Here is a 25,966-nt window from a genome sequence, read left to right on the forward strand (position 1 = left end):
TCAAGGTAGAAGAAGAAGAAGAAGAAGAAGAAGAAGAAGAAGAAGAAGAAGAAGAAGAGGAGGAGGAGGAGGAGTTTGGATTTGATATCCCGCCTTTCACTCCCTTTAAGGAGTCTCAAAGCGGCTAACATTCTCCTTTCCCTTCCTGCCCCACAACAAACACTCTGTAAGGTGAGTGGGGCTGAGAGACTTCAGAGAAGTGTGACTAGCCCAAGGACACCCAGCAGCTGCAGGTGGAGGAGTGGAGGCGCGAACCCAGTTCCCCAGATTACGAGACTACCGCTCTTAACCACTACACCACACTGGCTATCTTGAGGCCCAAAAGACAAAAAACAGAATATGTGTGTGTGTGTGAGAGAGAGAGAGAGAGAGAGAGGGGGGGAGGGAGAGAGAGAGAGAAAGCGAATAGATATACCTTGACTCTGAAAAGATATATTTTATATTTTTGCTCTGTCTGCTTGTATATTAAAAGCTGTATCTAATTTCACAAAACTAAAAGCAAAAATGAAAGAAGTTGTGGGTGACTAGACTGGTAATTCATGACATTTTCCACCATTAATTTTGAATTCATCAGTTCTTTTCAATGCTGTACCCTCGGGCTGGTGTCCCCATATGAGACTTGTCACAATCTGTATCTGTCAGCTCAGGCAAATGAAAAACCGCCCAATATGTTCCAGACAGCAGGACTTTAACAGAGTGGGTGGATCGGTAAACAGCACCTTGATTGACACTTCAAATATCTCTTATATGCACAGTGGATTTTTCATGCTTTGGATGAAGTCAGGTGTTCAGAAGCATTGCACATTAACTATTTCACCCATACTTTGGCAAAGAAAATAATAGTTCATTCTTAAGCATACGTATTATACATATTAATTCAAAAGTCACTCCCACTGTATTCACTGAGATAAGCACAGTGGTAGGGTTGAGATGAAATTTCTCAAGCATACATGTTTCTCAAGCCATTATGTTCAGCAGAGTAAACAAAACAAAAAACCCAAAAAGCCATATCTGTTTTAACAATTTTTCAGCAGAAATGTCACCTGTTCATAGTTCTCATTCTCAGTTGTCTTTCATAGTTCTCATTCTCAGTTTGCCTCTTGTCATGTAGTCACGTGGAATTTTATTCACATGTGATCAGACTCTTTGACCATCCAGTCCAGTATTGTCTCCTTTGTTTGGCTTTGGCTCTCCAGAGATGGAGTTTTCCCTTTCCCCCTGCTACTTAATTCTTCATTGTAATGATAAACACCAGGAATTGGACCTGGGGGTCTTCTGTATTTGGAGCATTAAAAAATATAAATAGATCCTGCAATCCAGGCATCCAGCACTTGCAATTCCCAGCAACTGGTAATATGGGAGGTAGTATACAGCAATATTTTCCTACATCAGTTTGTCTAATCCCATTTTAAATCCATCAGAGTTGGTGGCTATCACTACATCTTCTGATAGTGGATCCCATGGTTTAATGATATGCCGTGTGAGCAGGTATTTTCTTTTTTGTTGTTTGGTCGTTTAGTCATGTCCGATTCTTCATGACCCCATGGACCAGAGCACGCCAGGCACTCCTGTCTTCCACTGCCTCCCGCAGTTTGGTCAGACTCATGTTTGTAGCTTCAAGAACACTGTCCAACCATCTCGTCCTCTGTCATCCCCTTCTCCTTGTGCCCTCAATCTTTCCCAACATCATGGTCTTTTCCAGGGAGTCTTCTCTTCTCATGAGGTGGCCAAAGTATTGGAGCCTCAGCTTCACCATCTGTCCTTCCAGTGAGCACCCAGGGCTGATTTCCTTAAGAATGGAGAGGTTTGATCTTCTTGCAGTCCATGGGACTCTCAAGTATCTCCTCCAGCACCATAATTCAAAAGCATCAATTCTTCAGTGATCAGCCTTCTTTATGGTCCAGCTCTCACTTCCATACACCACTACTGGCTTAGTCATGCTGGCCACATGACCCGGAAGCTGTACGCCGGCTCCCTCGGCCAATAAAGCGAGATGAGCGCCGCAACCCCAGAGTCGGTCACGACTGGGCCTAATGGTCAGGGGTCCCTTTACCTTTAAACTATGATTTAGCATTACTACTGAATGAGGTCATTTAACTATCACAGTGCAAAATCCATGTGCAAGGCCTTGTTATTTGCAATAGATATACAAAAGATATCTGGATTAACTTCCCTGCTGCCTGCTGAACAAAAGATATAAAACACACATGGCCTCTTAGAACTGCTTCTTTTCAGCGGCTCCTCATTTCATACAACACATTAAACCATTTAATTTACTTTAGCTGCTTGAGAAAGGCGCTTTTGTTTAATTTTCCAAGATGTGGGGGACACAAGCAAGGAAAATCCCATTCATAATGCTCATTGGGAGCACTTTGGTTCACTAGAAAGGTGTATATATCTTTTTAATTGTCTCCAAGAAATGCAAAAGTTGGAGAAATCGTTATCATTTGCATGTCTGAGTCGGCGAGGAGAGAATGCCCAAAGAGGGTCAGCTGAAGAGGTGAGCTAGAAAAAAAAAATTCCCTTTGTAAAAAGAAAAGAAAGAAAAACAAGGGAGGTTTTGCTTTTGTTTCTAAATTGTACAGTTACAAAAAGGCGCCTCTTGCAAGAAACAAATGAGCCGCCTGACTGCTTTCGAAAACAGTAATGAAGTGCAGAAGGGCCTTATTGTACATTCCACAGGAGAAACGCCTGCCCATTGAGGTCTACGGTGAGAAATGCAAAATGAAAAAGAGTGATGAAAAGGTAGCAGCAAGTTGACCCACAATGCCTGAAAACAAATCATTTGCTCAGCAAAAGCTAGAATAATAACCGTGTATTTCTGCATGTGTCTCCACAGTCAGCATATTTTTAATATATTTGTTTGGCCTGCTTAACAGAACCCAGCGTCTGTGAAATATATGAGCGTTGCAGTTTTCAACAAATCATTTTTTTTTCCTACCATGATTGTTTTTTGTCGCAATAATGGAAGGCTGGACAGCAATATTGCCTGCTGTCTGTTGGCTTCAATCCCATTGTTGACCATCAGTCCTGATTGTGTCAAGCTTTTCTTGTTGTTGTTTTAAAGTGTGTATTAAAGGCAAAGAGAAGGAAATAGGTTTACTTTTCTTCTGCACCAAAGAGAACAGCATTGAAATACTTCCACTCTACAGGGGCTACAAGTCTTAGTTTACAGTTCTCTACTTGAAGGACTGCCCGGCCAAAGTCCGGTTCAAAAATAAAGAATTATAACTAAGGAGAGTGGAGGAGACTTGAAGTTGCCCACCAACAGCTGGCATATTCTTTGTAAATTTGCACCAATACATATAAATTAGCATATGCATCCCCCCAAAAAAATCATTGTCCTCTTTTATTGGACAAATAGGCCAAACCCTACACCAAAAGATAAACGGACATAAATCTGACATCAGGAATCACAAGACAGAGAAGCCAGTAGAAGAACACTTCAGTCTTCCAGGACATTCAATACAGAATCTCAAAGCAGCTGTCTTATTACAAAAGAATTTCAGAAACAGACTGAAAGAGAAGTTGCTGAATTACAACTTATCACTAAACTGAAAACTATGGAGAGACCTGGTCTTAATAGAGATATTGAATTCCTGTCCCATTACATATGCTAATCATCTGCATACTATCCCTTGCTTTTTCCTGTAGGACTAATTTGCAGTCGTTAACAGTCGTCAACAGGTTTACCACACCCATTGAGTCAATCACCCATCTCCTACCATCCTCCTGAGAAAAACCGCACTCCACCCTCCCACTATATATAAGGTTCTGGTGACTTCTGTTTCAGTGTATCTGAAGAAGTGTGCATGCACACGAAAGCTTATACCAAGAACAAACTTACTTGGTCTCTAAGCTCTAAGGTGCTACTGGACATATATATATCTATATAGATATATCTCAACTGCGTCAGACCAACACGGCTACCTACCTGAATCTCTTTTTTGCAATTCAGATGGGAGACCACATTATTTTGTACATAGCTGAGGTCTTGAAAATAAGCTATGCCAACAACTTTGAATGATCTAACTGGTAGGGTGAACAAGTCTGCAGTGGAAATGCACAAGGCACCAATGTAACCCAAAACAGGAAGTGTGTGTCACTGTTCTCAGCATGTGTTTGAATGTCCAGTGTTGCTATGGGCAACACACTTCCTTTCAGACCTGACCTTTCCTGGTAAATGTAGCAGAACCTGTGGCCTGCCCAGCTTGTTCCTAGGAGCTCTCTTCCAAGATGAGGGGCAAACAGAGAAATTAAAGACCAGGGAAAGGAGGAGAGGATAGGGTAGAGGGAGACAAAAGAAGAGGGGCAACAGCTCCATTGAACAGGGATTTAAAGAGGGAGTGGGAAAGAGAAAGAGAAAGAGAGGACACCATTCAACCAAGTAGCAGAGAGAGAAGACATCCACATCACTGGGAAGTAGAAATCAGGGCTCTGACTGGGAATCTAGCCAGCCAGTCTTTGGACAGAAGATAAGCTTCCGAGTGAGTCAACTGACCAGCCCTTGACTGGACAGTACAGTGGTACCTCGGGTTAAGAACTTACGGTAATTCGTTCTGGAGGTCCGTTCTTAACCTGAAACTGTTCTTAACCTGAGGTACCACTTTAGCTTATGGGGCCTCCCACTGCCGCCACCATGTGATTTCTGTTCTCATCCTGAAGCAAAGTTCTTAACCTGAGATACTATTTCTGGGTTAGCGGAGTCTGTAACCTGAAGCGTCTGTAACCTGAAGCATCTGTAACCTGAGGTACCACTGTAATGGACATGCTGGTTCACATTAAAATGCTAGCTCTTGTTTTGTTTTTGTTACGTTTTGTTGTAGCCAGTTCTGGCTTTCACAATTGGGGGGAGGTTGTAGCTTAGAGTTAGGACATCTGCTTTGTATGCAGAGGATCCTGGGTTCAATCTTCAGAATATCCAGATAGAGCTGGGAAATACTCCTCTCTGAAATCGTGGAGAGCCACTAGATCAATGTTTGTCTGCTAAACCCACTTGTGTGGTGAGTTCCTGCCTCCCCCCAGTGGAAATAAAGTCACATGACACAGTTATTTAAGGTTAACGGGCTAAATATGGCCACAACTTTATTGGTTACAGGTGATGAGCGGTATTGTCTCAGGCATTGGTCCTAACTGACTATCCAGCTTCAGCCTGTTCACTTGAAGGGTTAACCACCAGTAGAGGGAGTCCTTGAAGGGTTGACCACCAGTAGAGGGAGTCCTTGAAGGGTTGACCACCAGCCTGTTCACTTGAAGGGTTAACCACCAGTAGAGGGAGTCCTTGAAGGGTTGACCACCAGTAGAGGGAGTCCTTGAAGGGTTGACCACCAGTAGAGGGAGTCCTGCTGATGCACATCAACTAGGAACTCCCCCAGGGTCACCGCTCGGGGTCGTGCCTCAGGCCCTCACTTCCATAGGCTTTGGAAAGGCCACGCCCCCGGAATCCTTTATCGGACTACCCTTCAATATGCGGGGGAGGTGATGGCGCTTCCTCCCCCCCTCCATCTACATAACAATACCAATACCAATGCCTCACCGCCAATACCAAGGAAGTTGTGACAATTTGCTACGAGGTAGGCGAAAAACCAAGTGGCTGGTGCCAATTTGCCAAGTGGAAAAATTCCTACCAGGCCCCTTAACGGCGACCAACCAAGGTCCATAGCAAGGTCAAAGACGAAAAAACCTTAAAGGGTGGGAGGGTGGGAAACTGGAGCAGCTGGAAGTGGCAAAGAGGGAGATCCCAGGCCGCCCCTGCGTTAAATGGAGCAGGCCACGCCTCCCCAGGCCAGCCGATTGGCTGGCCAGGGGATGATGTGATGGGGATTCCCTCAGTCGTATGGAGGCTGAGAGCCAGCCCCCACATGCATGGTGGGAGGGTGAAGCCCGCAACCCCACCTCCTTCTACGTCGGAAGTGGCTTTATGATATGAGCAAACCCCAATAAACTCAGTGGAACTTGCTTCTGTGTAGACACTTGCGGGATTGTACAGGGGTCTCCCCACACAAAGCAAAATTGCATAAGGAGAAGAGCACCCTCCAAGAACCCTTTAAACACCTTCTCTTCCATTCTCTATTCACACCCACACCAAATAAATACTGTATCCAAAAATATCCACAACTAGAATTGATGCTCTGGGGCTGGAAAGAGAATGGAGGGCACAAGGGAAAACAGCTGCTGCTACTGCTGCTGTGCTACAAACCAACTGTTAGGCAGGTAGGTTGAACAGCATAAACAAAGCCCCGTCGTACCTCTGGTCTATTTGGGGCTACCTGTCTCCTCACCGACATCCTCCTTGAGCTCCGGGGAGGATCTCCTTGTGAGCCATGAGGATTTTACAGCTCTCACCTTCCATTTCTGGGTTTGAATTGAATTATTTACTTATTTCCCAGTTCCACACATATACATGGAGTCATGTGCAAGTCAATTGTGCATAAATAGGGGGGGATGCCTGTACTGTCGAAGGTCTGGTAGGCCAACTCCAACTGCAGGAAGGCAAGAAAAATGGATAACATTTCCATCACCTCCAAAACTTGAATCAAACGCACGCGTCAAAGGATTTGATACATACAGCCAAAGTTAAGGAAGAAGAGTATGTTGCGATAGCAGTGCATTGAACTGCTTTGTCATTTGGGAAGCCTTTCAGGCTTGTACGGCACCTTCTCTCATAATATTCTTTTTAACTTCCAAGCCACATTTGAGTTGACACCCACTCTTTTTACAGTGATCAAGGGCAGCTGCAGCTTGAGGAATGGAGCCTAGTGGTGTATAGTACATATTCTTTCTTTTTGCTAATAATGCAACGCATTTTTCTTCCTACTATTGGCACTGAGGAATAAAAGCCAAATACCATCTGAAATGATAACCTTGCAGAAATGTGGTTTCACAGCACCAAAGGAACTAACACTCTCCTTTGTAGAGTTTAAGGAGAGAGGGGGAATTGGCGCTTTCGCACACTCTCTCTCTCTCTTTCTCACACAAGACTTATAAAAGCTTAATGTTATAATGACAGCATACCATACAGAAAGCTCCCAAGGGTTCTCTTTGGGAGTTTAAGACTTTGCTTTGGACTTAAAGAGAAGTATTTGCAGAGCAAAATACTCTTTCTCCCACCCCACCTGAAATACTTATGAATCATTCATTCTCAATCCAATCAGCAGCAGCAAGTATGCTAAATCTCTGTGCAGAGTGATCTGAGATATGCTCAATAGCAGGGGCAGCCAATGTTTCGGACTACAGCTCCCAAGAATCTCTATCATTGGTCATGCTGGTCTGGGTGGATGTGAATTGAATCCCGAACATCCGAAGGGCACCACATGGTTACGCCTGCTGTATAGGGAAGCAAGCCGAGAAGTTCATAGCGAAACACCAATTTCCCACCACATCAGAAAGAGCCAATGTGGGGTCCTCCTGTTGTTTTGCTTCCATCAGCCCCAGCTAGCATGGCCAAGGGTTAGGGTTGTTGGGAGTTGGGAGTTCAAAACACGTAGGGAGAAACCATGTTGGCTATCCCTGCACTATGATTACTGACTTTTTAAACTAAATCCCATTCTTTACCTTCAGTGGCACTGTGACATGTAGTAAGTGGTGTTTCTCTAGTCACCAGTATGGGTACCAGGAAAGTTGTCATCATCTCATTGCTCAGCTCAGTGAAGACCAGCAAACTAGAAGAATCTCTGAGGTGTACTTGCCTGGAAGCTGAATGCTGACTCAGGTCCAGTCCTAGGGTCGGGCGAACAGCAATCCACATGGTCAGGCAGTATGGGGGTCAGGGAATCTGATGATCATGGGGTCCAGGGTCAAAACAAGCAGGAAGCAGCAAAGTAGGGCCAGGAACTACTGGTGTTGTCACCAGCATCAGGCTGCTGCTGGGAGCTTAGCCTGAGAAAGCTGAAGCCAGCTGGTTCTCATCAGTGCCTTCTCCTCTGAGTCCTTGAAGGCTGATCAGCTGCAGGTGGAGTCACTCTGCCTTCTCCCCCTTCAGGCTGCTGCTCAGAGGAGAAGCTGACTCCTGGCCTGTGACAGAAGTCTTGTGAGATGCAATAGGAAAAAAGCTAGCAACCTTGGAGAACCCACTCTACACCCGTCATTATAAAGCTACACCCAAACAAGTATATCTATGATTTAACATGTAGTGGGTGATGATCCATATTCCTTTGGTTCCTTGTCCTCATGCATTGGGAGAATTGGGAAGGGGCATTGAGATTACATTTAGTGAGCTCAGATACTTATGTATCATTTATGTCGGAAGACATGAAATACCCAAGAGGCAGACTCAGATCAGATCCCTGTAGAGAAATCACACAGGAATTACTGACTGTCATGTACTGGTGAGATATTTCTCCTGTTGGCATTCAGCCCAGAATTTAGCATGGTATAAACGAGACAAACATAGTTAAGGCTGCACTTAATATTCACTGATTTCTTACCAAATTAGTATATTTGATGCTGCTAAACTAATTACTGGGGGTGGGGAAAACATTCACTTCACTGAACTTTTAGATTTATTCGATTCTACAGGAGATGGGTCCCCTCCAACAAAGCAGTGAATGCTTTTCATTGCAGTTTTTCATTGGGACAAACCATTTTGTGTATGGGTGTCATCAAAATCATGTTGGATACCACAGTAAGGTTACCGTATTTTTTTTTCAATGAATCCGGGGACACTTTTCAACTTCAATGGATTTTGTATGGGGACTGATTTGTAAATCCGGGGACTGTCCCCAGGAAACGGGGATGTCTGGTAACCTTATACCACAGCCAATCAGATTAAATAGTAAGGAGGGCTAATGAGGCAGAGCAAGGGCAAAGGTAACAAAGGTGAAAAACAGCTGAGGAATAAAACAGCAGCCAAGGAAACATCAATAAAATTACAAAGATAAATTTGCATCAAATGCAATCAAATCAATGAGAACAGGAAGTACAATGAGAACAGGAAGTATCTTTTGACATCAGCAAACATGATGCTGAGTAAAGATCTTTAGATTAATCCTAGGTGGTCACTCCATATTACTGTTGTTGTTGTTTAGTCGTTTAGTCGCGTCCGACTCTTCATGACCCCATGGACCAGAGCACGCCAGGCACTCCTGTCTTCCACTGCCTCCCAGAGTTTGGTCAGACTCATGTTTGTAGCTTCGAGAACACTGTCCAACCATCTCGTCCTCTGTCGTCCCCTTCTCCTTGTGCCCTCCATCTTTCCCAACATCAGGGTCTTTTCCAGGGAGTCTTCTCTTCTCATGAGGTGGCCAAAGTATTGGAAGCTCAGCTTCATGATCTGTCCTTCCAGTGAGCACTCAGGGCTGATTTCTTTAAGAATAGAGAGGTTTGATCTTCTTGCAGTCCATGGGACTCTCAAGAGTCTCCTCCAGCACCAGTACTTTTCCATATTACTATGGGTCTTCATTTTGGAGTAGATGGTGGATCTCTGTAGTACTTATTGCTCTTGAATTTTCCATAGGGAAGGTACTTGAAACCCTCTAAGAATGTTTACATGATACATCTGGATTTTCAGGGTTTAATGCTTTCGACACAAGTAGGGATGCTGGGAGCTGGCAGTGGATGAGAACTGTTGAGCCATTTTGCGTAGTGGTCTCAATTATTTTCCAAAGCCAATATATTTCAGAAAATACCCTGGTCCCCTGCTTTCATGTGAACAAGCTGTCTCATCTTCAGTACATCATTCCCATCATTGCATCTGCACAACTGCAGAGCTCTTTCCTCACCACTTAAAAGAACTGTATTTCCTTGTTATCTTCCCCTTCAAAGTTCTGAAGGTCAAGAAGGGACAATTCTGCTTCTGTGAGTTTAAAGGGGTCTTTGGTCCTGGTGATCAGCAAATTGAGGGAATGTGGAAGCACTTCAAAACTTTCTGGGAAATGAGAGTGTTGTCACATCCCACCTCATTGCCATCTGCTTTGCAGTAAGACACCATCTCAGTTTACAATGGCAAAGTTGAGAAATGTGATCAACCCACATGCCAGGCACATACACATACACACCTGATACAATTTCACTAATATACTTACTACAGCTGTTGTTAACTTCCCACAAAAGACTTTGTCCAAGCAGAAATCTATATTCTTCCTTGAATTCTGTGTTAAGCTCAAATTAGGTGAAAACAGTGCTTTTTCCCAGCAGGAACTCAGGGGAACTCAGTTCCAGCACCTCTCAGGTGGGCTCCATTGCCATTCTAAGAGAACAAAGGAGGTGTTCATGGTGAGTTCCAGCACCTCTTTTTCTAGAAAGATAGCAGTGGGTGAAAATATAAAAGGAAGGACACTGTACACTTTGGGAATACAATAATATGTTGTTGTTTTTTAATTTGTGGTATACAGTGGTACCTCGGGTTAAGTACTTAATTCATTCTGGAGGTCCGTTCTTAACCTGAAACTGTTCTTAACCTGAAGCACCACTTTAGCTAATGGGGCCTCCCACTGCCGCCATGCCGCTGGAGCACGATTTCTGTTCTCATCCTGAAGCAAAGTTCTTAATCCGAGGTACTATTTCTGGGTTAGCAGAGTCTGTAACCTGAAGCATCTGTAACCTGAAGTGTATGTAACCTGAGGGACCACTGTACATCTTTTCCTTAGAAATGTACAGGCCTGTCAGGGTCCACTTGGTGGGTACTCCAAACATCTGTCACTCCTTCCCCTTGATGTGCTAAAATGTACTATAATGCTGTTGGGAATTTGTTGATGGAGCAGTGCACCGTTCTCCTTAAAGGACCAGCCTCAACTATTCAACATGTATCCTTTGTTAGTATTTGATAGAAAATGTATTTTACAAAGAAAAAAAATGCACTGGGGAAAAGAAAATCATTGTAATGTAATGTAACAGCTGCAGAATCTTGTGACTCCATTTAAGGTCACTGAAACGCTGAATCGTTGCCTTCTCAAGTTGTTAACTCCATTTAAAAGTGAGCATGTGTGTCTGAGGTAGTAATAGGTGCAGTGGGAATTGGCTGGTTGCTTCGCCATTGTTTTGCTGAGTACAGAGATGCTGTGTCTGTAGGAGTTTGTGAGGACAGACAAGCAAAAGACAGATAAAGACTCGCTCTTGGGCTCAAGGGAGAGAAACACATTGTATTGGACTTGATGTGCATAAAAAATACTCCTTGTTTATCATTGTCAAGTAATGAGTCATCTTCAAAGTCTTATGTGTGGAGTCTACTTCATCACTAGGGCTTCGAGGTTGAAACTGCTGCATCACTCTGCATGGCTCAGAAAAATAGCCAACTTTCTTGTGTTGAGTTTGGTACTGACTATTTGAAAGTTCCTTGTCGTATGCAGGTGAAGCTGATAAACCATAAAGAATCAATACATTTCCATCTGCGACCTACATACCCCTTTCCACAGCCCATTGGTATGTCATAATTTACTATTGTCAAGAGCAAGACATCAGCAAGTTTGTATATAGAGAACAATGTGAGACTGGCTGATTCCTCCTTACAAAGGCTGAGCCCTCAAGTCATCACTTCCCTACCCAGCTTCCAGGAAGTAGTATTATGTAAAGTTATCTAAAACTTTTTAAAGATCCATTGCAGAATCTGGAATAGAGTGAAATTTTGTTGTTGTTTAGTCGTGTCCGACTCTTCGTGACCCCATGGACCAGAGCACGCCAGGCACTCCTGTCTTCCACTGCCTCCCGCAGTTTGGTCAAACTCATGCTGGTAGCTTCGAGAACACTGTCCAACCATCTCGTCCTCTGTCGTCCCCTTCTCCTTGTGCCCTCCATCTTTCCCAGCATCAGGGTCTTTTCCAGGGAGTCTTCTCTTCTCATGAGCTGGCCAAAGTAATGGAGCCTCAGCTTCTGGATCTGTCCTTCCAGTGAGCACTCAGGGCTGATTTCCTTCAGAATGGATAGATATGATCTTCTTGCAGTCTATGGGACTCTCAAGAGTGAATAGAGTGAATAGAGTGAATACTTATCTCCAAAGCTTTGTAACACACAAAGCATCATATAAGAGGCTATCAACTACTTTCCTATAACCAGAGTAGGATGTTTGGAAGCTGCTTCAGTTAATTCTTAACCTATTAATCAGAAGAAAAGGAGGAAAAGTAAGGTGAGAAAGGTGAAAGAATGGTACATTTTTCCTTGGGCAAAGAAAAAGAAAAAGTGTGGGGGGGGGAGACAATTTTTGCTAAATCTTAAGATGATTCCCCCCCCCCTAACTAGGGAAATAGAACTGTGTCATGGGCTCTAAATATGGTTGACAGTTCAGCGACTCAAAGCTTTCACTGAAGTTTAATAACTATAGGGACTGAGTCTCAAAAACTACAAGGGCAATATATTGATGTATCCTTTCTCAGAGGAACTCGGATCAGCTCCTTGACTGACAGTTTTAAAAATGCTTTCAAGTATAATAAAATAGAAGCTCTGCTTTGTGTTCATAAAACATTCAACTGAATTACGCTGGCCTAAAATGAGTTGGTGTGGGATTTCTCCAGGATTGACGCACTGGTGAGTGGAGGAATGGGGGCGGGGGAGAATGTTGCCATAATGAAAATAAGCCAAGCACAAATTCTTCAGAAATTAATCGTTTTTCATTCAAATAATATTTTGCTAAGTAAGGGTGAGGAACACCATGCAACAGCATAAGCAAATCATCTCTCCAAGTGAAGTGCAGTAATTTAATACTTCACAGGTTGATTCTTTCCCCAGGCAATAGATGTGTTGACCCAGCCACCTTGATGTTTTCCCATTATAAAATTAATTCAAATGGCACAGGGAAAATTTGCTTTCATACTATTGATCTGCAAACAGATTAGCATTTTCCCCCTTCCTGTCATTCAGTGTTGCCTTTTATTAACGATTTCTCCCACTCTCAACTAACTCCAATTTCCCAATTCTGTTGCATAACATAAATTGCCACTCAGTTTTCCCTGGATTTTTAAAATATGCAACAAACAACCAAAAAGCCCATTCTGGGCACTATCCAGCAAAACTGGGCCTTTAAAGCCCCAGTGATTTCAGCTGGAGAGAGATCTCTGCTCAATGTTTCCATCACTTAAAGTAATAATCCAACTTGTTGGAAGGGGTTTAGGGCATTAGGTATTTGTTTGATGACTTAATGCGCTCTTATTAGTACTCGTTTTTCACCATGATACACTGTAACATTTTTTAATTGAAAAACCTTCCAATTTCTTAAATCAACTCATTATTTTATTTAGTATTTATTTTCTCCTTATTCTTTCTATATATACTCCACCTTATTTTAATGTACTTATTTCTTAATATTCGGTGGCCTGTTGCTATATCTTCATTCGCTCCTATAATGAAAATTCAATTAAAATGTTTTTTAAACAACATATATAACTGGGACTTAAAATAATGACTAATTGTACAAATAAATATCTCTTTTTATCATACATGGGTTCTCTTTCTGGATGTAAATTTGTGTCCCATGATATACATGCAGATCCCACTGAAATCTATGGTGGTTTAAAACACATTGTTTGGCACAAAGATCAAAATTGGGTGGAAATTAACATTGTGGTGGTGGTTGTAGTTTTTTGGTGACAGCTGAAAACCCATTCAAATGGAAAGGCAGTGTTTTGGGGTTAGACTGTTGGACAAGTACCTGGGAGAAAATGAAGCTCCATGAGTGATCTTGGTCCAGTCACTGTCTCTCAACCCAACCTACCTTACAGAGTCTGGTCTGGGACCATAATAAATTCAATCCAATTCAATTCAACATACCTTACAGGGCTGTTGTAAGGATAAAGTGGAGTGGACAAACCACAACTACTGTCTTGTACTGCTCAGGGAAAGGTACAATATGAATGTGATAAATAAATGCTTAGATTTGCAGTAGAAACACAGCACAGCACAGGGTATAAGTTCCTCAATTCCTGCACTAGATCTAGATGGTGTGTGGATTCCATAGAAAAAGCAAGTACCCAGTCTCCATTGATTTTAAAATAAAATTCCATGTGTACACAAGCCTATGATAATAATAGATGGAACATTCCATCTCACTATGTTTGATGGTAGATTTCCCCTGAACTTCAACTCACTATTGCGGTGCTGAAACTAAGTAGCAAAACCTACAATATAGAACCATGATGGGGAAAATACAAATACTACATGCTTCAAACTTTCCTCTTTACTAGATCCTGTTTTTAAATATCTAACTTTGTAATCTCCTCTTTCAGGGCCAAGTGACATTGTTTGGCCAGGAGATCCATGACTGATCTTCCAACTTTGTTTTGCTTTCCCTAAATTCATTTATCTCCTTTTAAGCTTTCTGCTTATGCCATTTTCCCCAGTGTAAACCACTTTCCCCATTTGATCCAGTGGGATATGGGGGTGGATTGACTATTGTTTCTCCCATCATGGAGCAAAACAGCAGTCTGGTCGGGGATATTTGGATCAGTAAGATGTCACTAAGGAAAGGGCTAAATAGCCCCCAGACCACTTATCAAATCAAATTAGTGACATCCCTCTGTAATTGTATTTGGTTTGAGGGAAAATAATTAGACCAATCTCTGTTTCCTCCTTTGTAACGTGTAATTTGGCCACAAAAGAAGTTCTCGAAGCTGGTGTGCATATTCGGGATCCAATTCTACATCACATGTTGAAATAGAAACTTGACCGGTGCATCTGTTTTCACAAGAGATGAAAGTGAGCAAAACCTCTCCCTGTTTTATTCATGTTAAATGTAGATGAATTGAACAAGTTGGGTTGGAGAGGAGGGTATGGAAACACTTGAGGGCTTATATTGTACAGCTTCTGAAGTCTCTTGTACAACAAGGAGTCACCTGTAATGTGTTCGTTTAAGCCATTAATAGAGGAACATTTACACTGACTCGGGTGATATTTGTTGACAGGTTAATAGATAGCACAATTCCAAGGCTGTTGATCACAGCCCCATAATTGCTTCACAACATCATTAACACATACCATATCAAGCGACTGGAAAGATCTTGTTTCATCAGTTTGAGCTAAATCCATTTATGCTGGTATTCGGGGGGGGGGGAATAGAGAGAGAGAGGTGGGAGAAGGAAGAGAGAGGGAGAAGAAGAAGAAGAAAAAGAAGAAGAAGAAAAAGAAAGGAGGGAGGGAAATAAGTAAGTAAATGTGCCTCGGGGAAAATATACTCTGATGTCATCTATCTTCCTGACACAGAAGTTCACAAAGTGCTGACAGAGATCTTTGGTTGTTGCTGCTCTAGACTTAACATTGGATTTCAGATTTGCGGGGGAATTAATGACACCAAACACTGAAGTTTGAACTATGATACAGGCACATACTTCTGGCTGCTTTGGGCAGGGGGAAACATACACAGTCATGCTCCCAACTTGGAAAAAGAAACCTCAAAAATTCCACACGTGATTATGCACTGGCTGACAGAGATCTAGAAAAAAATATATATTCTTATGCTGCCCTCATCTCTTTCTCCTCTACTTTTACTGCCTTTAATTCCTCTGTGGATGTTGAAGATTTGTGAGTGACTGAGATGCATTCATAAATATATAGGAAGCCTTTTTCATAAATAATACCCGCACACATTGAAATAAATCAGCAGCCCTCTGCACATCAGATTTAAAAATGGGTCCAAAAAGTAGCATGCTAAATTTTGCTTGGATCAACATGAGTCACCCTCAAGCATTTCACAATGAAAATAGGAATACTTTTGTGCATTTATGGCACCCCTATTCTCATGCCAAGAATCAGGCATATGCTACCTGGATTACTCTAATGCACACTAGCAAAATGTCTTAAAAGACTTCTCAGATCTCCCCTAAAGTCACAGTTGAAATTGGAACAAAAGAAGGGCAGCAATGTTCCAGGGATGGGTCTCAAAAACATGGGGGATTGTCCCTGGAAAATAGTAGCAGTTGCAGTACATGGTATGACTACAGTGGTACCTCGGGTTACATACGCTTCAGGTTACAGACACTTCAGGTTACAGACTCCGCTAACCCAGGAATAGTGCTTTGGGTTAAGAACTTTGCTTCAGGATGAGAACAGAAATCGTGCTCCGGCGGCGCGGCGGCAGCAGGAGGCCCCATAGGCTAAAGTGGTGCTTCAGGTTAAGAACAGTTTCAGGTTAAGAATGGACCTCTGGAATGAATTAAGTACTTAACCCGAGGTACCACTGTATACCAGAAGAAGGATATAGAGATGTCATTGAAATTCTACTCAATATTGATCCAGAACAGATTCCATTGTATAGTTAGCAGAGTGAAAACTTAAACATGTTGCAATATTCCCCCCAAAATAGACCAAAGACAATTATATATCATCTAGCAGAGTTTTACTGCTACTGAAGGCAAATGAGCATAATGGGCACAAATCCAATACATTCAGGCTTGGCAGTGTCCATAAGAAATCCAGTTGCAGCACACTTAACTTAAACTTACAATAACTTATAATAAGTCTAAACCTTAACACTAACCATACTATGTGCAGAACACCACACCAGAAGGAAAGGAGAGACAGGAAGAGAAAGTGAAACCCATCCTTCTGGCATGATCTTGACAGAAGAGATAAGAGAACCAGTTTAAGCCAGCTGTACTCAGCTTCTCTGAAGGAATAACCCAGACATTTAGACACTTCACGAGTACCCATTTGCTTCACTGCTTGTTTCTTTCACACAAAGAAACTTCCAGAGCCCTCTTGAATTAAGTAGAATAGGAAAAATCCCTACACATCAGATCAGTACTTTCTGTACTAAGAAATGCAAACCAACAAGAGATTCTTTTAACAACACAATCCCACACATGTCAACTCACAACGAAAGCCCATAGATTTCAGGTTGCAGACTGAAGGGAAAACAAACCAGGAATTATTTCACCATGAAATGCACTGAAATTCACCAAGCTCAGGTTAATTTTAAAAATTCAAACAGCTTTGTTGTAGGCGAATTATATTGACAACCGCAGTAAGGTGGAGAGTTTAGATAGATAGATAGATAGATAGATAGATAGATAGATAGATAGATGATAGATAGATAGATAGATAGATAGATAGATGATGATAGATGATAGATAGAGATAGATGATAGATAGATGATAGATAGATAGATAGATAGATAGATAGATAGATAGATAGATGATAGATAGATAGATGATAGATAGATAGATAGATAGATAGATAGATAGATAGATAGATGATAGATAGATATAGATAGATAGATGATAGATAGATAGATAGATAGATAGATAGATAGATAGATAGATAGATGATAGATAGATAGATAGATAGATAGATAGATAGATAGATAGATGATAGATAGATGATAGATGATAGATAGATAGATGATAGATAGATAGATAGATGATAGATAGATAGATAGATAGATAGATAGATGATAGATAGATGATAGATAGATGATAGATAGATGATAGATAGATAGATGATGATAGCTAGCTAGATAGATAGATAGATAGATAGATAGATGATAGATAGATAGATAGATAGATAGATAGATAGATAGATAGATGATAGATGATAGATAGATATAGATGATAGATGATAGATAGACAGATAGAGGGAGGGAGGGAGCTGTATTGGATTCTTTAGTATCTGTTACTCCTGTGTTAGTGTGTGCAAACTGCAGTCAAAAGTGTCCCCCTCCTCTCCTTTTCACAAGTTGCAGTAGTGATGAGATGAATTAGTGGTGACACATCTCTTCAACCATAGGTGCATAACCTTAGGACAGACAGCTGCTTGGGCGGTCTTGACTGGGACTCCCAGCCTCAGCAAACACATTTGATGCTCATTCATGGTCTCTTGGCTTTTTACGGCCTCAGCCATCTGGCAGGATGGCACCCTGCCTTCTCGCAAGTTGGCTAGGCTGCGAAGGCAGAGGTGCCAAACAAATATGGGTTTAAATGACAGTCTGCACAAAAATGACTGAGTCATTGCAGCTCCCGGGCATTCCTTTATGACAGGCCTGTGAGAAACACATTTATGGACCTCAGACAGGATTCACACACTTACTTCATCAAATGCCCATAAGAAGGATTAGCAGAATTCTCTCCCAGCTTGCATTAAGCCTGCACGCCTGAGCACACCTACAAGGGAGTAAGTCGGACTGTAATCATTTGCATGCACTTCTAAGTAAACGATCAAAACAAGACATCTCTCACCTCCCTGCATTGCTTGCCACCCCTCCTCAGGGGGGTGAGATGCAGGGGTACGCATACCCCTAAACATTTTGTGAATCTTTGTACTTTTGTCCATTTGCCTTATTTTAATTTTCCTGATTTGAACTATAAAATGGTGATTTTCTTGAGTCAAAATGAGAGTATCCCTAAAACACTGCCCCTCCATAATCAAGCTGGTTTCCCTAACCAACATGGTCTCACCTTTTAAAATGATTAAATAAATGCAATGGTTGTTTTACTTTAAAGGGGGGAGAGAGAATACAGTGATAGGAGGGGACAAACAATTACACAGAGTAATTTGGGACTTTAGTATAACCCTGGTCCAACTCACATACACTCCAACATTTATCCAATGAAAATAGGGGCATCCTATTCAACAACAACAACAACAATTCATCTGAGAGTGATGAACCAACCACTCTGAGCAGCATCCAGCATATATAAAGCATACTAAAACATTAAGCATTTAAAAACTCCCCTATACAGGGCTGCCTTCAAATTTCTTCTAAATGTTGTATAGTTACTTATCTCCTTGGCTTAGTGGTCACACAATTCCATACCCTCCAACATTCCTCCGATGAAAATAGGGATGTCCTAAGGGAAAGAAGGGGCGTGAGTGGCGCTGTGGTCTAAACCACTGAGCCTAGGGCTTGCCAATCAGAAGGTCAGCGGTTCGAATCCCCGTAATGGGGTGAGCTCCCACTGCTCTGTCCCTGCTCCTGCCAACCTAGCAGTTCAAAATCATGTCAAAGTACAAGTAGATAAATAGGTACCGCTCCAGCAGGAAGGTAAACGGTGTTTCCGTGTGCTGCTCTGATTTCTCCAGAAGCGGCTTAGTCATGTTGGCCACATGACCTGGAAGTTGTCTGCGAACAAACGTTGGCTCCCTCGGCCAGTAAAGTGAGATGAGCGCCGCACCCCCAGAGTTTTTCGCGACTGGACTTAACAGTCAGGGGTCCTTTACCTTTACCTTTAAGGGAAATCAGAAATCAGAATGGCTTCTGTAAATCTGGGACTGTCCCTGGAAAATAGAGACACTTGGAGGGTCTGTTCACAGTGCAATCTGACATTGGCATTTGAAACCTCATCCAAATCACCCCTATTTGCCTTAAAATAAGGCTACACACAGAGCTGATTCAACCTTCTAATATGTGTGATACCCTATGGAGTTTCTATAGATATCCAAAATTAAGAGTTGGAAACACAGAAAAAGTTAATTATTCCCCCCCACCTGAATCCTCACTTGAAACTGGCAAGAGAAATCTCTTTCTTTTTAATAGCAATTTCCTACAATGAGGAAAATTTTCCTCTGTTGGTGAGTACTAATCTACCAAATATTGCAGCCTCCTTTGTTATTTATATGCTGATGACAGATCCCTCAAAAGCAAAATATGGAAACTAGAGTGCTTTGGTTGTAAGATAGAACATTTATATAGTGCATGTAACAGATAGGGGTGTGCATTCGCTTCTAAAATGAATGGGAAATGAAATGTACTCCATTTGTTTCTAATTCATTTCTATGAGATGAAAACACAGAAATGAGGGAGAGAAAGAAATGAAATCCCCCTTCATTTCATTTCTCCTGCTTGTTTCTTGTAGCAAGGATTCCTGAAAATGACAGAAGTCTGTACAGCATTGCTTACAAAAATGCTACGTGTTGTTTCATAAAGGGAACATTTTTTTTGGGGGGGAGGAGTATCTTGGAGCGCTCTCAAAGTGAAAAGGTAGACAAACATGAAGCATAAAGCAATGTGAAGCTTATAGGATTTCACCATTTTAAAATGTTGTGCATAAAATGAGGACCCTTTCTCCAGTCTCTCTGAAATTCAGCAGATCCGATGCCTACAGTGATATGATTTCTTTATTTATCTAAAATAGTTTTATGCCAGCTGATATTCAGAATTACCCTCTTCCTCATGGGACATATTCAGGAAAAGAAGAGGCTAAGGAGTAAACCCTACACAAATCCAGACTTGAGTCCCTAAGATGGCTGGCTGGCATCTTGTGTGCCTCCTTCTGGGAACTTCTGAAGCCAAGCTGGTACCAAATGTATTGGTCTACTTCCTTTTGGACAACATTGACAATGCCAAGAGTGGGGTATTGTCATCTGGGCAGCCCAGAACCACCATAAACACTACCCAGAGAGGTCACTTCGGCGCTGCTAACACAGCAAAAAACAACATGGGAGGCAATAGTTTGGAGTTACCACTCTCTACAGCCACAGCAGGTGCTGCGACTCTCCAGCAGCTTGGGCTTCACCCCTGGAAACGCACTCCATTGTCTCTTGAGTCAGACAGATGCCAACAACAACAATATTCAGAATTCATATGTGGTACAAATTGACTGTTTAAAAACAACATACAAAAAAATAGAACAATTGAAATCCGTCGTAGAAATACCAGAAAATTCAGTGCAATTTGCATTGGAGAAAATTTTGTTTTGAAGTTTTGTGTCTTATGTGTGGAAAGGTCCAAATATAGAGGCATCAGAAAACAGTCTGTGTCTACACTATAGTGCAAAAATAAAATAAATAGGAAACAAACTCTGAATGAAATAATAGCTGCCTTCAAGTGATATGTTCTTAGTTGAAAAAACACATGTGGGGCAGAAATGAGTGTGATATCTGCCTGACCCATCTCTGTTCCAATCGATTTCCAACTCAGAGGCTCACACAGAGAGTTTCCAGGATTACAGAAAATTCCTTATTTCAGACCTTCATGTTTTATGAGGTGGAGTGGTCCTAGCACACTTATCTGAAACTCCCCCCACCCAAGTTTTGTTTTTTGTTTTTTCAATAAAGAAGGTCATGCATGAAGATAGCTACTAACAGAAGAGATGAAAGGACAGAACAAGCAATGAAGCAAATGAGATTGTCATAAAGGAAATGATAAACAGAACAAAAATGGCCATCCTTAATATCAGAAGCGTCGTTTAATGGCATGAATCAGTCAAATATCCTGTGCCTGAGTGGTTCAGGATTTGTATAGCAAAGCTCAGTGTTACAGAGAAATGGAACTGCATATCACAAGCAGACGGATGACACCGTGCCCCAAACCTTCTAATGATTGCTCCCAACAATATAGCTGTTTCACAGAATTGGGGTTAAAAACATGCCTTGTGGCACCCCACAACTAAACTACAGTGGTACCTCGGGTTAAGAACTTAATTCATTTTAGAGATCTGTTCTTAACTGGAACTGTTCTTAACCTGAGGTACAACTTTAGCTAATGGGGTCTCCCGCTGCCACTGCATGATTTCTGTTCTCATCCTGAAGCAAAGTTCTTAACCTGAGGTACTACTTCCAGGCTAGTGGAGTCTGTAACCTGAAGGTACCACTGTACAAGAATATAGATGTCCTCCAATGCTATTGTTCTGAGACTGCCCATGCAGGGAAGAGTGGAAACTAATGCAGAACAGTGCCTTCGACTCCCAATCCATGGAGACAGCCCTGCAAGATACCATGCTCAAATGCATCAAAAGCCACTGGGAAAAGCGAGTTCAATTAACCCTGTGTCAGGAATGAGCCAGCTCCAAGTGAAGGTTAGCAGCCAACTGCAGAAAGCAACCAGGAACAGAGAGGCTTAGTCAGGCAGGGGAGAGCCGGCAGCTGAGGACTTTGGCTCTTCCTGACCTTGACGGGCAGGCTGATAAGGCAGTAGCTGAGAGCAGGCTAGAAAGCAACCAAAGCTCACCAGAAGCATAAACAGGCGTGAATGAACTCAGAGATAGCATCTCAGAAAAGAAAGAGGTGGGAGCTGATCCACTAAGTACAAAGAGTTGGCGAATGGGAGGGCTGCTAGATAGGAAGCAAAACAAAAAAAATGTAAGGTTTGTAAGTTCAATATCTTCTGTTGACGCCAGAAGGAGTCTTCAGAAGGGTCTTCTTGAGTAATGGTGCTGGAGGCTTTGTTAGTGCCGTCTGAAGCTATCTGTTTATTTTTGCAATAAATCCACCTTTTAATTAGCTACACTGACTGCATTATCAAGCTAGGAACCTGGACTCCTGACACCCTGTCTCTCTCTCAAATGAGGTCATCTGTCAGGGCATCTGGGGTTGATTATATGCCAAAACTAGGTTAGGGTCCAAACAAAAATGAAACCAGGTAATCTGTTTCCTCCAAAAGTGTTTGTAACTAAATCACTATGAACATTCATTTGCCCCCCAAAGAGGTATTAGTGACCATGCAGCAGTTGTCAAATATCTCGGGGTACAAGGAGAGCTTTTTCTAGAGCAGATACACCACCACCTCCTTCAAGGAGGTACAGACCTTCTCCCCCTTGCATAAAGATGTGTTAACCACTTGCTGGATCCAGCCAGTTGCTCCCTCCTGACTTGCACAAACAAGCCAAAATGGGCAAGGATAAAGAGGGTAAATACATTACAGGTATATATGGAAAGTGTCACATTTAATTTCAAAAGTAGAAAGTTATGAAAATGGAGGGATTAGCTCATATAAACTTGAAAGGGAGAGTCATATCTCCGCAGGCTCCTTAAGAATGATTTAAATTGAGTTAAACAGAGGCTCATTTTAATGTGGGTTTGATATGGGTTCCAAGAATAGGAAAAGTTGAAATAAGTCAAAGAAGATGCCAGCATGGTTAACAAGCAGGATAGCTGAAGCAAGACCCCTTCCAGGAAAATGATCTGTCTTTCCCAAATAAGGTAAATGAAAATGCACACAAATTCTGACAGAACAAATATAAGTGGACAGCTCTTACTGAAATTGGAACCCCAGACGATTGAAAGAATGGCTTTATAAAAATTGACATTATTATTACGTTGACATGGTGTGCACATTATCCTAAGATCAGAATGGGCATTTATTTCATGGGAGTTCATGCAGAAGAATTTACTGGTGTGTTGCTTATTCATTTTTATGAATGACCAAATAATTAACATGGGTCATTGCCTATGCTAAGATTTTGCTGTGTCTAAAGCATCTTTCTTGAAGAGATCTGTTTATCAACATGCTGTTTGACTCATCTATGGTTTCATGAATAACAGAGCTTATGAGTCACCAATCATTCCTCATCACAGATCAGTGTGCTCACCATGTACATTGACTAAAAGGTCAATAATCAGAAATACAATCTGTCCAATGCTCATTCATCTTTTTTAATGTTGGAACTTTGTTCAGAACACTTTAATCTACGTTATAGGTGCTGTGCTAATCCTCTCTTGATTTCCTTAATCAGCTTCATCCAGGCACACTTACTCTTCCATCAAAAGTTTTCAATTTCACATTGTGGAAAAAAACTGTAATAACATATTTAGAGCTTACAGGGAAAATCTATGCATGTCTAAAAGGAAGTGAGTTTCATTAAATTCAGTGGAATTTATTCTGAAGTAATGTACTTTATTTCAATTTTTAAATCTATAGGGTTGTTTTTATTTTGATTCTATATTTTGTGGTTTTATAGTTTGATTTTGTTCTGTGAACCACCCTGAGACCTTCAGATGGACCCTGAGTCAAAGGGGGCACTCAGGAGTCACTTCAGATCAGTGGGGACTGTTTCCAGAGCTCCAGTTGGGGGTCTATACTAAAGCTCATGTCTGATGTGCATTCTGAGTTTGACACTAGAAAGTTGGTGTGTAATAAAGTGCTATGACTAGGTCTGTTCCTTCACAATCCAACAGGTATCAACAAATCAAACCTGGGAAGGGGAGACTGTATGATGGCATTGGGATACAACCAGTGCCAGATTTATGTATACGCTAAACAAGCTATAGCTTAGGGTCCCACTCTCTTGGGCCCCCCAAAAAATTAAACGGGGGAAAAACTGGATGTACATTTCCAAAATATAACATAAAAAACAAATAAAATAATACCTACATACAGCAACAGTTTTTGTTTTGTGTAGGCTCCTATGATGTAAGTACTGGGCCCCCAATCATTTTAAGTTAGAGCTTAATAATTATTTCACTATTAATATACTTCTTCTTAATTGTATTTCACTATTAATATACTTCTTCTTAATTGTATTTCAGTTCAACAATTACTTTGATAAAATACATATTTTGTTACGTGCAAATAGCTTTAGATATCTATTAGGTCCATAAATTACCATATAGCATATATTCAACATAAAAAAACCAGCAACAATTTGTGGTTGACAAAGGACCGCTGGACATATAAAGGGCCCCATTACCTTCTGTAGCTTAGGGCTTTATCAAACCTAAATCCGGCCCTGGATACAATAAGCCAACAAGGTTGTTGCCAAGGTAAGGTGCTTTCCTGCTTCCTTTGCCTCTGTCTTTCCTTCCATCCCTCTCTGGTAATTTAGATAATAAGATCCTTGAACAGACACTTGAGAAGAAGCTGCTTATGTTACTCTGTGAAGCACCATGTTCATAGCTGATGTAATAATGAGAAAAGGATAAGGAAGAAGAAGTCCACAGCAGATTTCTTTACAAATTTCTTTGCCTCTATTTGAATTCCTTGTACACAAGCTGTATCAAGAGTATCTGGGATTTTTATTTGTTTTTTTTCCAAAGCAATGGTCAAATACAATAAATATTGCGTGTCGAGGTCCCCAAGATACCCCCCCAAAGAAAAACACAATTGACACTTAATTTTTGTTTAAGGTTTTTGGCATAATTTTGGCCACAACTTTATTCAAATTACAGCAATGTGAGTGGTTGCTTAGGCATTGGTAGCACTAAATGACCCCGCACAGGGACAGCTCTGACATTCGCATCCCCCGCGAAGTCAGAAAGGGTAAGTCACCTGGGGGGGGGGAGAGAGAGACAGGACTGGGAACCATGCCTCACCTCTCCCCAGAATGCTCCCAGGGGCTTGCGTGGCCCTAGCCCCTTGCCAGGGGGTTTCAGACAAAAACATGGGGAGCCCCTGGGTTCCTTTAATGGAAAACCCTTGCTGCAGCAGCATTTTGAAGGGGCAGGCACAGCCAAATCCATACCCCTCCACCAACCAATTCCCAGACCAATGCCTAACTGCAACCTTACTAGTTGTGATGATTTGCTACGCAGTAGGCAAAACCAAATGGCACACACTAATCAGCCAAATGGACAAAATTCCTACCGGGCCCCTGTCCCAAAGTAGACGACCCCATGACAGGCATAGCAAGGTCAAGCAAACAGCTTAACATTAGGGAAGGGAGGGCGGGTGATCCGAAGCATGCAGCAAAAAGAGGAAGTTTGTCGCTGCGTGCATTGTATTTAACAAATAGGGCTATCAATCAATAAATGGAAACATATAAATCTCCCCAGTAACAGCCCGCCCCTGCTTAAAGATGCCCAAACTCTTTTGCCCAGCAACAGAGAGGTGTCTTGTCATCTTCAACCGCAACCCGTGCTCTCCATGAGGGAGAACACACTTTATCCCCAAAATACTGTGCCAGAGTATGCCCCATTGGCTTTAACAAAGTTTGTACTGATTAAGCACTTAGAGAGTCAAACAGCCATCCTGATATTGTCACAGAAATTTTATAAAAAACTTATATTGCATACAGGCCAGTTTGAAACCCCTTCTGATCCTATATTAAGTATGATGAATGCCAAAACATTGCTGAAAAGCCTGAAGCATTATTGTGGATCAACAAATTTTAATAATGCAAATGTATTATCTCTTTTGCAAAGTATGTTATTATTGTACTTTATTAAAAGTTTAATATATTTTAATAATATTTTATGTAGTGCTTCAAAAAACATATTTAAAATGTACACACGTAGTGATTTATATTTCTCATATACACACATAAGCTCTATTGCTTTTCTGTTTAAAACTTCCCTCAAAAAACCCATTCAAGAAGCAAAAGAATAATTCCAGTGCAAATTGTGTTGATCCTTTGGTCAAGGAGCAACTTACAAATTCATCTTGTGAATTAACTTCAGA

Source organism: Podarcis melisellensis (genome assembly GCF_964234715.1).
Source record: "Podarcis melisellensis genome assembly, chromosome: 9".
Classification (NCBI taxonomy): domain Eukaryota; kingdom Metazoa; phylum Chordata; class Lepidosauria; order Squamata; family Lacertidae; genus Podarcis; species Podarcis melisellensis.